The sequence below is a fragment of the Lutra lutra genome, chromosome 18 (genome assembly GCF_902655055.1).
Source record: "Lutra lutra chromosome 18, mLutLut1.2, whole genome shotgun sequence".
Taxonomy (NCBI): Eukaryota; Metazoa; Chordata; class Mammalia; order Carnivora; family Mustelidae; genus Lutra; species Lutra lutra.
In genome coordinates, this window is record NC_062295.1 from 15,081,203 (window position 1) to 15,091,022 (window position 9,820).

The following is a 9,820-nucleotide window of genomic DNA, read 5'->3' on the forward strand; positions in this document are numbered from 1 at the left end:
CAGCGGGGAGCCTGCTTCCTCCCCTCTCTGTCTGCCTCTCTGCCTACTTGTGATCTCTCTCTCTGTCAAATAAATACAATCTTAAAAAAAGAAAGAAAGATGGTCTTTCTCTGCTGCTGGGGTAGACCTTAGGACTTAGTTTTCCTATCTGCAAAATGAGAATAAACAATGGAGTAGTACGTGTGTGTAGAGATCAAATGTGAGCTAGCCTTGGGAATGAGATCTTTATTCAGACCCTTCTGTACTGTGTTGAGAAAACTTTTAAAATGATTGCAACTTTGGGGAATCAGGTACACCTGGTTTCAGATCCTATTTCCTAGCTGTATGATTTTAGCGTCTCTAAGCCTCAGTTTCCTTCTCTGTAAAATGGGTCTAATAAAACCGCAGATTAAATGAGATAATGCAGTAAAGAGCCTAGCCCGGTCCCTGGCATATTAAAATTGTGAATTACATATCAGTACTGGGTTGGAGTGGGGAGGGGAAGGGAGTGTAGCTGAGGTCAGAATGGAGGTGGGGCGGGGCTCAGAAATATAGTCAAGTTAAAAGCTTGGGAGCACCTAATCATTTCCCTGGGTGGATGGGGGGAAAGCTGAGAATCCAGGCTTTAGTTTAGAAGTAAAGATAAAATAATAACCACAGTAGCTACTATTCCTTTAAGTACATATGTTACTTCATTTGTTTTCTCACAACTATTTCTTAACCCATTTTACAGCAAGGGTGACCAAGGCTCTGAGAGTTTAGTAACATGCATAAGGTGGCACAGCTGATAAATAGCAGAGCCTGAACTTTTGGATGTCAAAGCCACTGGGCTTACCTGATATGCTATAATGTCTCTCCGTTTTCCTAATTTGTACCCTCAGGATAAGATCTATAGCGACCCATTGTGTGATGCAGATTCTGACCACCAACCCTCATGGACAGTCTCCAATTCTTCTAAAAACCAAAACAAAACACCAAAATAGGAACTAGAGCCTAGTTCCAGGAGAGAAGTAAATGAAACTTTATAATTAAAAAAGAAAAAGAAAAAGAAAAACAATGTTTAAAATTTGTATTTATCTCCACTTTTTTATTATGATAATTTTCACAATTATATATAATATATATGTGGATAGTATATTCATTAACAGCTTCAAGGGTTGTCAGCATTTGCTGTCTTGTTGAATCTAGTCCCATCACCAAAACACATTTTTTTTCTCAAAGAGGGATTTCTCAAAATTTAACTTAAAAAATCTTGTCAAACCCACCCCAGTCCTCCACACAATTTTTTCCTGGAGCTTTAATGATATACAAGTGACATATAACATTGTGCAAGTTTAAGGTATACAATGTAATGATTTGATATATGTATCTATTGCAAAATGATTACACAGTAAGGTTGGTTAAGGCATCCATCACCTCACATAGTTACATTTTTTTTGGTATGGTGAGAACTTTGAAAATCTACTTTCTTAGCAACTTGCAAATATACCATCTAGTTAACTGTAGTCACCATGCTATACATTATATCCCCAGAACTTATTCATCTTGTAACTAGGAATCAGGGTTTTTGTTTGTTTGTTTGTTTGTTTTTGCTGAGAGTATTTAAAGTAAAGCCCTGAGCATCAAATCATCATATGGCCTGGAACTTTTAAATTTGTTCTACCCACCCACACTGGCCTGTTCTTCCTACCTCTATCAGTAAAGATATGTTCCACTGCAAGGGAGAGAAGATTTAAAAAATGAGGCTTAAACAATAAAGGCATTTGATTAATTTGTATAATCCAAAGTCTGGAGGTAGGCAATTAGAGAGTTGGGGAAGTCACTCAGTGATTGCTAGGCACTAGGGTGGTGTCTCTGTGAAGTCGCAGTCTTTACCTCATGGCCTCAAAATGACTGCCACAGCTCCAAGTATCACAACCTAATACAAAAGCATTTGAAACAGGAAGGTTGGAAGGAAGGGAGCAAGAAGGCCATCTCCTTGTTGGAACCTGCTGTTTCCCACAAGAGCAGTACTGATCACATGGGGTGTTTTTGGAAATGAATGGGGACATTTTTGTTGTCACAATGATCAGAAGGTGCCAGGGGCATTAGAGTGCTGGGAGTCGGAGATGTTATACATCCTGCAATGCATATGTCAATTCCTCCAGTGGAGTGTCCTTCCTAGACATTCATTATAATCATTTGAGCCAAGAATCTAACTCCACTTGCATATAAACAGCTTTGAGTGTTTTAATATACACCAACTTTTCCGGGGATGCAGCTACTGACGGTTAACAAAGGAAGTCTGTACTTTGTTTTGTTGAGAATGTTAACATTCTTCTGCTCCTTCTCTCTTTCAGGAACTCCTATCACTGGTGGCAGCCAGCTCGGTGGTATTTGAGGGACCATCAGCAGGTCCATGCCTGTCCATGTTTGTGGTGGTTGCTTCTATAGTTAGGTCTAGCTGTAAGCATCTGGCTGCTTCTTTCTGATGTCTTCTGTGTAATAGTGTCTGAGCATTTATATATTAAAATGCCTATTATCTATTATAGATATCCTGTTACTATTTTTCCCTTTGTATTACAATGAGGTTATTGTATTGACCTAACAAAAAAATTATGTGTGGGGGAAAAAATGTGTTCAATTTCCCTTTAGGAAGAGTAATGAGATTACAAACATTTTTATTATAAAAAAGGAGCTCCTGGGTCTGAAAGGTTGCCACCCCTTAGCTTAGAAGTATCTTCTGGAGATGGAGCACCATCTCAAGTGCTTGGACGCCTGATCCCTGCGCAAAATTGAGGCGTTGTTAGCAGGGAAGAAGGGGAGGCTGTTGTTGGGTAGGCTATCGGTGTCTGTTCCTCACTGATGGTCAGTTCCAGCATCTCCACGAAGATTTCAGGCCCTAGGCGGCGCAGAACAAGCAAAGCTTCTGACAATTGAGTATATAGGTGAATAGAGAGGGGTATGACTGCCGCAGGGCCGGGGCGCAGAGCTGGTTTTCTAGGTAGATAACTGGTGTTCTAGGTAGATATTTGTATATGTTATGTGCAATGCGGTGTGTGTATGCAGATGTGGCATGTCGATATATTTTAATATTCTCTGATTTAGGTTCTGGTCTAAATAAAGAGAAGAAAGAGATAATAGTGGTTTGGTTGCAACAGTAATTATAGAAATCCCCCTTATCTGCGGTTTCTATAACCGCAGTTTTGGTTATCCTGGGATCAGCAGCGGTCTGAAGGGGCCACTCCTCGTTGTGACGAATCTGCGGAAGGTCAATAGATGCCTGACACTACGTCAAGGCACCTACGACAGAGCGCCTACGCCACGGTGCCTACGCCAGGGCGCCTACGTCACGGCGACTGCGTCATGGCGCCTACGCCAGGGCGCCAACGTGGCTTACGTCAGGGCGCCTACGCCACCTACCTCATTTTGTCTCACCAAGTGGACATCTTATCATCTCACGTGGCTTCAAGAAGGGTGAGTACGGGGTTGAGGGAGAGGCCACACTCACACAACTTTTATTAGTGTATTGTTAAAGTTGTTCTAATTATCCTTGTTCATTTTTCACTGCGCTGAATTTATAAATTAAACTTTTCTCATAGGTGTGCATGTAAAGGAGAAAATAGTGTATACCAGTGTTCAGTTCTCTCCTCCGGGTCAGGTGTGCGCGGGAGGAGGAGGGGCGGGTATTTGCCAGAGAAGCTTTTCAGGGAAACTGGGTGCAGCCTCTCCTGGTTCCTCAAACAGCCTCTGTAAGAGTTTAAAAAAAAAACCGTGAGGCTTAAGACTGGTGGTGGTGGCGGTAAGAGAGTGGGTGGGGATTGTAGCCCCTTAGGTGGTGTTTGTTTTTTATTTTAAGATTCTATTTATTTATTTTTTTTAAGAGCGCAAGAGTGCAAGCCCTAGCGGGGGGAGGGTCAGGGAGAGGCACAGAGTCTCCTCCACAACGACCTCCAGAGACCATGACCTGAGCCAAAATCAAGAGTCAGCCAGGCCCTCTCACTAGTTGGTGTTTCTTTAAGCCAGCATTGTCGGGTGCCTGGGTGACTTAGAGGGTTGAACCTCTGCCTTTTGCTCGGGTCATGATCTTGGGGTTTTGGGATCGAGCCCCGCGTTGGGCTCTCTGCTTGGCGGGGAGCCTGCTTCCCCCTCTCTGTCTGCTTGTGATCTCTGTCAAATAAATAAATAAAATCTTAAAAACGAAAACAAAAACCCAGCATTGTCTTGACTTGCCTGAGGTTCAGAAGGGGTGTCCTGAGGATAGGATTTTGAATTTAATTCCAAGGGTTGTAAGAGCCGTTGATAGTTTGAGCAAGAGGGGTAAGGGAGTACTTGTTTAAAAAAAAATGCACATACCCAGGCCCCATTCCCTCCTCTCGGAATCTGGGTGAGCGGGTAGGGGGGCTGTCTAGGAATGGTAAGCACACCCCAAAGTGATTCTTGTCATTATGCAGTTACGGGACACTATGCCTCACAGTGGGGGTCCTTATACCTGAGTGGGCATCAGAATCTCCTAGAGGTCTTATTAAACCACTGTGTGCTGGGTCGCCCTCCCAGAGTTTCTGATTCAGTAGGCTGGGGGAAAGACAGATATTGTGCGTTTTTTTTTTTTTTTTTAAGATTTTATTTATTTATTTGACAGACAGAGATCACAAGTAGGCAGAGAGGCAGGCAGAGAGAGAGAGAGGAAGGGAAGCAGGCTCCCTGCCGAGCAGAGAGCCCGATGCGGGGCTCGATCCCAGGACTCTGGGATCATGACCTGAGCCGAAGGCAGAGGCCTCAACCCACTGAGCCACCCAGGCGCCCCTGTTTTTTTGTTTTTTGTTTTTTTGTTTTTTTTCTTCTGGAATTGAAATGGCATCTAATTTCTTTTTTTAAAGTTTATTTTTTTAGTAATCTCTGCACCCAGCATGGGGCTTGAACTCATGAGCCCGAGATCAAGAGTTGAATGCTCTACCAACTGAGCCAACCAGATGCCTCCCTATTATCTGAAAGTTTTAAACCCTGAACTGGTCATCAAAAAATGCAGCACCTTCAGCCTCCCTCACTGCAGTCAGAAACACCGGGGTTGGGGATCCTTGCATTTTAAACAAGCATCCCAGGCACACTGAAATTAGAGAATCATTTTCTGGCCATGTGGCCACTGCCCCCCCCCCCCCCAAACTTCAGTGTTTGGGGAACATGATGTGGAAATGACCGGAGTCATTTAATAGTACTATTAATAACAGATACCATGTGCTGAGCCCCAGTGCAAGTGGGAACATTCAGATATAACATCTCCTAGTTCCCAATATAACCATGAAAGAGTTAGAAGTTATTAGCCCCATTTGACAGTTGGGGAAACTGAGGCTTAGGGAAATGACATGACCCGCTTAAGACTACTCTGCCCCTAAGTGGCAGACCAGGATCTGAATCTAGGACTCTCAAACATTAAAGCTCCTGTCCTTTGTGCTGGGCTATATTCTTTGCTTGGGGTCTTCTTCAGGCATGCGTGTGTGTGTGTGTGTGTGTGTGTGTGTGTGTGAACTGGGAACATTTGCAGAAATACAAATTATTTTATATCTGAAGATAAAGCTGGGGGGGGTCAGTTGTTGAATCTACAGTTAGAGAGATTCATTTGTGTCAGTCCTCTTGCCTCTTCCTTCTGGAACTGGCCTGTTGATATTAATGGGCGAGTTGGCCTCAGTCGGGCAGTTGTAATTAACTTGCTGACCACTGAGATTTTCTCAGCCCCAGTAGCTCCCAAATGCCATAAAGCTTCCATTAATGCAGCTCCTTTATGATGTGCTCAGGGTCCCAGGCCTGGGAGGGAGCCCCAGGCTCAGGGGGTTTAGCAGAAAGGAAAGACTATTGACTATTGGCTTTTTCAAACTATTGCCTTAGTTCAGGCACTTGTCATTTCCCTCTGGCCTGCCACTGACTTCAGAAGCTTGACTGGTGGGGACTGAGGGAAGGAAGGCACTTAGGAGGTAAGGTGGAATTTGGTTTCATGTCCACATGAGCTGCTCAGAATGCAGTAATCAAGCCTTTGGATCAGATAACCTTGAGGGGTTAAATCTGTGTTCTGCCTCTTTTTCAATAAAAATTGAGATACAATTGATTTACCATAAAATTCACAATGTAAAAGTGTACAATTTAGTGGGTTTTGGTATATTTATAGAGATGTACAACCATCATCACTAATTCCTGAACATTTTTATCATCTCCTTTTTATCATCCCCCGTCCCCAAAAAACCCTGTTTCCATTTGCCATCATTCCTATTTCCCTTCTATTCCCCAGCCTCTGGCGACCACCAGTCTGCTTCCCATCTCTATAGATTTGACGAATCTGGATGTATCAATGGAATCATACGATATGTGGCGTTTTGTGTCTGGTTTTTTTCACTTAGCATAATGTTTTCAAGATTTGTCCATGGTGTGGTGTGTGTCAGTCTCTCTTTACTTTTTTATGGCTGAACAGTATTTCCTTGAGTGCATATATAACGTTGTGTTTGTCCATTTGTCCGTTGATGGACATTTGAATTTTTCCCACTTTTTCTCATGACTAGTGCTGCCATGAACACAGATGGACATATCTTTATTTCCTTTGGGTATACACTTAGGAGTGGCATTGGTGGGTCATATGGCAGCTCCATGTTTAACTTTTTTAAAGAACTACTAGACTGTGCAGCATGTACCCTGCTCCTTTTTGGGGGGACTGACCTCATCTCTGGGATCTTGGTCTCCTCTGTAGAATGGGAACCACTGGAGTGCCAGACTCATTGGGTTGTTATAAGGAGGGGAATAAACTAACAGAGGCAAAACCCTGCAGCACCATCCCTGGCCCTGGGCCAAGCACTTAATAATTGTTAGCTCTTATTAGTATTTACTTACATATTTACTTATTTATGAAAGGAATGCAGTCCCAAAATACATACAACCCTCACCGGGAAGAGGAATAATAAAACAGGCTTAGAAAATCAATGGGGATATAAATGGCACTATTTCCTGGAGTCCAAGTGTGGGTTTTGTTAAAGTTCAGTGCAGTAAGCATTTCCGCATTGGAGCCAAGCTTATTTACTCTTATTACCTGAGCAAAACGGAGACTGCGACTCTAACTAATCATCTGGAGGTCTGTTAGCTCCCTGGGATGGCGTTCCCTCATCCCCACATCCTTATTTCTAGTTTGTCGTTAAGGTAGGTGAGCTAAAGATGGGATAGACCTGTAGTTGGCTGGCCTGGGATGAGGAGTCAAGAAAGAGCACGGAATAAATTGTGATGAGCTGTCTACTCTCCTTGGCAACAGTCACAATAGGAAGGGCGACCATTTTTTTGAGCACTAATAACTATGTGTCAGGTGATTTGTTCAAAGCTGGGGATACAACCTTAACTGTTGACTATGTCACAGTTATGTGAGTCTTTTTGGTCAAAGATGTAATTAATAAATAATAATGTGTGCTAAATAGATGCTGTGCTAACTTCCTCACATTATCTCATTTAGTCCGCATAATCTATATAGATTGTGCCCATATAATTCTTATTTTATAAGTAAGAAAACAGTCTCAGACAAGTTAAAAGACGTATCCAAAGGTCCTCAGTGAGGAAGAAGTGAAGTTAGAATGTGAACATGGGTCTCTTTGTTTCCTAGGCTTTGCCTAGAGTGGGAGGTAGGCAGCTGGATTTGCTAATGTGCATAAGGGGCTGAATTCCTTCCCTGCTCCTTTTCTTGGCTCCTCCCCTCCTCCTCAGTGTTTTCTGGCCATCCTGGCCTCCTTTTAGTTCTGAGATCACACCAACCTCCTTTTCTTACTGGAGACTTTGTACTTGTGTTCCCTCTGCTTGGAACCTGTTCTCCTATAGCCTCTTCACTTAATTAACTCCTGTTATTCTCTTAGTCCATAGCAGAGGCTGCTCATCGCCTCTCAAAAACAATTCTTTCTTTTTAGTAACAGCTCTGGGTAGTGCATTAGGGACTACAGTTTCCAGCTTCTCTTGCAGCATGGTATGTTCATGGGACCATTTTCTGGTCAACAAGGTGGAAGTAGAATATTCTGTAAGGCACAGTCCTCTCCTTAAATAGATGGGGACATGTTCCCTTTTCTCCAGTGTCCTTGCCCTGTCCTGTTGTCTGTGATGCCCCTGTGGTGACTGGAGCTCTAGCCATCATTTTGGACCATGAGGTGACCTAGAGAATGAAAGTCACATGTTAAGGAATGTAAAGCAGAAAGACAGGAAGAGGCTGGGCTCCTGGTAACTGATGGAGCTACCAAATTAGTCTTGGGCTGTCTACCTTCTGGTTTCTCATGGAATGAGAGAAATTGGAAACTTTTGTTAAAGCTGCTAAGCTGGGTCTCTTATTAGCAACTAAAATAAATTTTTTTTTTTTAAAGATTTTATTTATTTATTTGAGAGAGACAGTGAGAGAGAGCATGAGCGAGGAGAAGGTCAGAGAGAGAAGCAGACTCCCCGCAGAGCCGGGAGCCCGATGCGGGACTCGATCCCGGGACTCCAGGATCACGACCTGAGCCGAAGGCAGTCGTCCAACCAACTGAGCCACCCAGGCGTCCCTAAAAATTTCTAACTAATATAATTTCTTGGCTTAAATATCACTTTCTCAGAATGGCTTGTGTGGAACTCAAAATAGGTCCCTCCTTTTGTTCTTTCTTAGAACACCTGGTTCTTTTCTTTCATTGCAATGATTCCAATTAAAAGAAATATATACATATTACTTATTTTCTCCACTGGACTATATTCTCCACTGGGCTATTGGACATATGGGCAAGGCCACTGGGTATAGTTAGATTTACCTGGCACAAATCCAGGGGATGGCAGTTAAACAGTAGTTCATGTGAATGGGCGTTTCCTGAAATTGTATAGTGCACGGCCTGTGTGAATGTACATGCAGCCCTATCTACAAGGTCAGGAGGGACTTTGACCTCGAGGCTTATTAGTGTACTGTCTGGGCTATGGTCAGTCCTCAACAAACATTAGTTGCAGAATGGAAGGATTCACAAAAATGTTGGATTCTCTGAGCTGGGTTCTCTGAGGGCAGAGAGATGGATAAGGCATGGAAATCATGGCAGCGAGGCATGGATAGTCTCTCACCTTGAAAAGAAGAAAGGATTCTGGTGCTTGGAGGGAAGTGGTCCCACTGCTTGGAGGAGCTGGAGGTGTTGTAGATTGGAGAGGCCCTTCTCTTATTTAAGCCTCAGTGTTCCATCTATAAAGTGGGGGCATTGTTGTAGAAAAGTGGTTTTGTTTAACCTTTATTTTCTCTTTTATTTTCCATCTTTGTTTTAAGTAGGCAATGCCTAATGGTAAAATACTCAAGTAGTACAAAAAGCATAGAGAGAGAAGTAAATTCCTTTTATGCCTTACTCCCAGAACATCCCCCTGCACATCCTCTGCATTACCATCCTCCCCCTGCTCCCAAACCTCTTGGCTATCACTATAACCAGTGTTTTAAGGGAGCACATTTCTGATTTGTTTCATGAAAACAGCTTAGAAAAGCAGTATTATCACCAGGTGGGGATGTAGCTCAGTGGTAGAGCGTATGCTTAGCATGCATGAGGTCTTGGGTTCAATCCCCAGCATCTCCATTCTATTATGTCCTGGCTTGGGGAAATACCTTTCTTCTGTTACAGCTACACCACATTCCTGTAGAATCTGCAGATTATCTTTTCTCCGAGTAATGTTTTTTTCCTGTTATACTGATGACTCTCCTCTGTTTTATTTTTTAATTGACTTATAATTGGTATATAACACTATATTAGTTTCAGGTATACAAACATAATGATTACATATTTGTGTGTATTGTGAGATTACCATCACAATAAATCTAGTTAACATCTGTCACCATATATAGTTACAAAAAAATCACTTT

At 42.8% G+C, this 9,820-nt stretch overlaps 1 non-coding gene across 1 annotated transcript; it reads left to right on the top strand.

Annotated features, from left to right (window-relative positions):
• Positions 1–9,464: 9,464 nt before the first annotated feature.
• Positions 9,465–9,536, top strand: TRNAA-AGC (transfer RNA alanine (anticodon AGC)). The gene has a single exon. It is a non-coding gene; the product is annotated as a tRNA-Ala (tRNA).
• Positions 9,537–9,820: the final 284 nt, after the last annotated feature.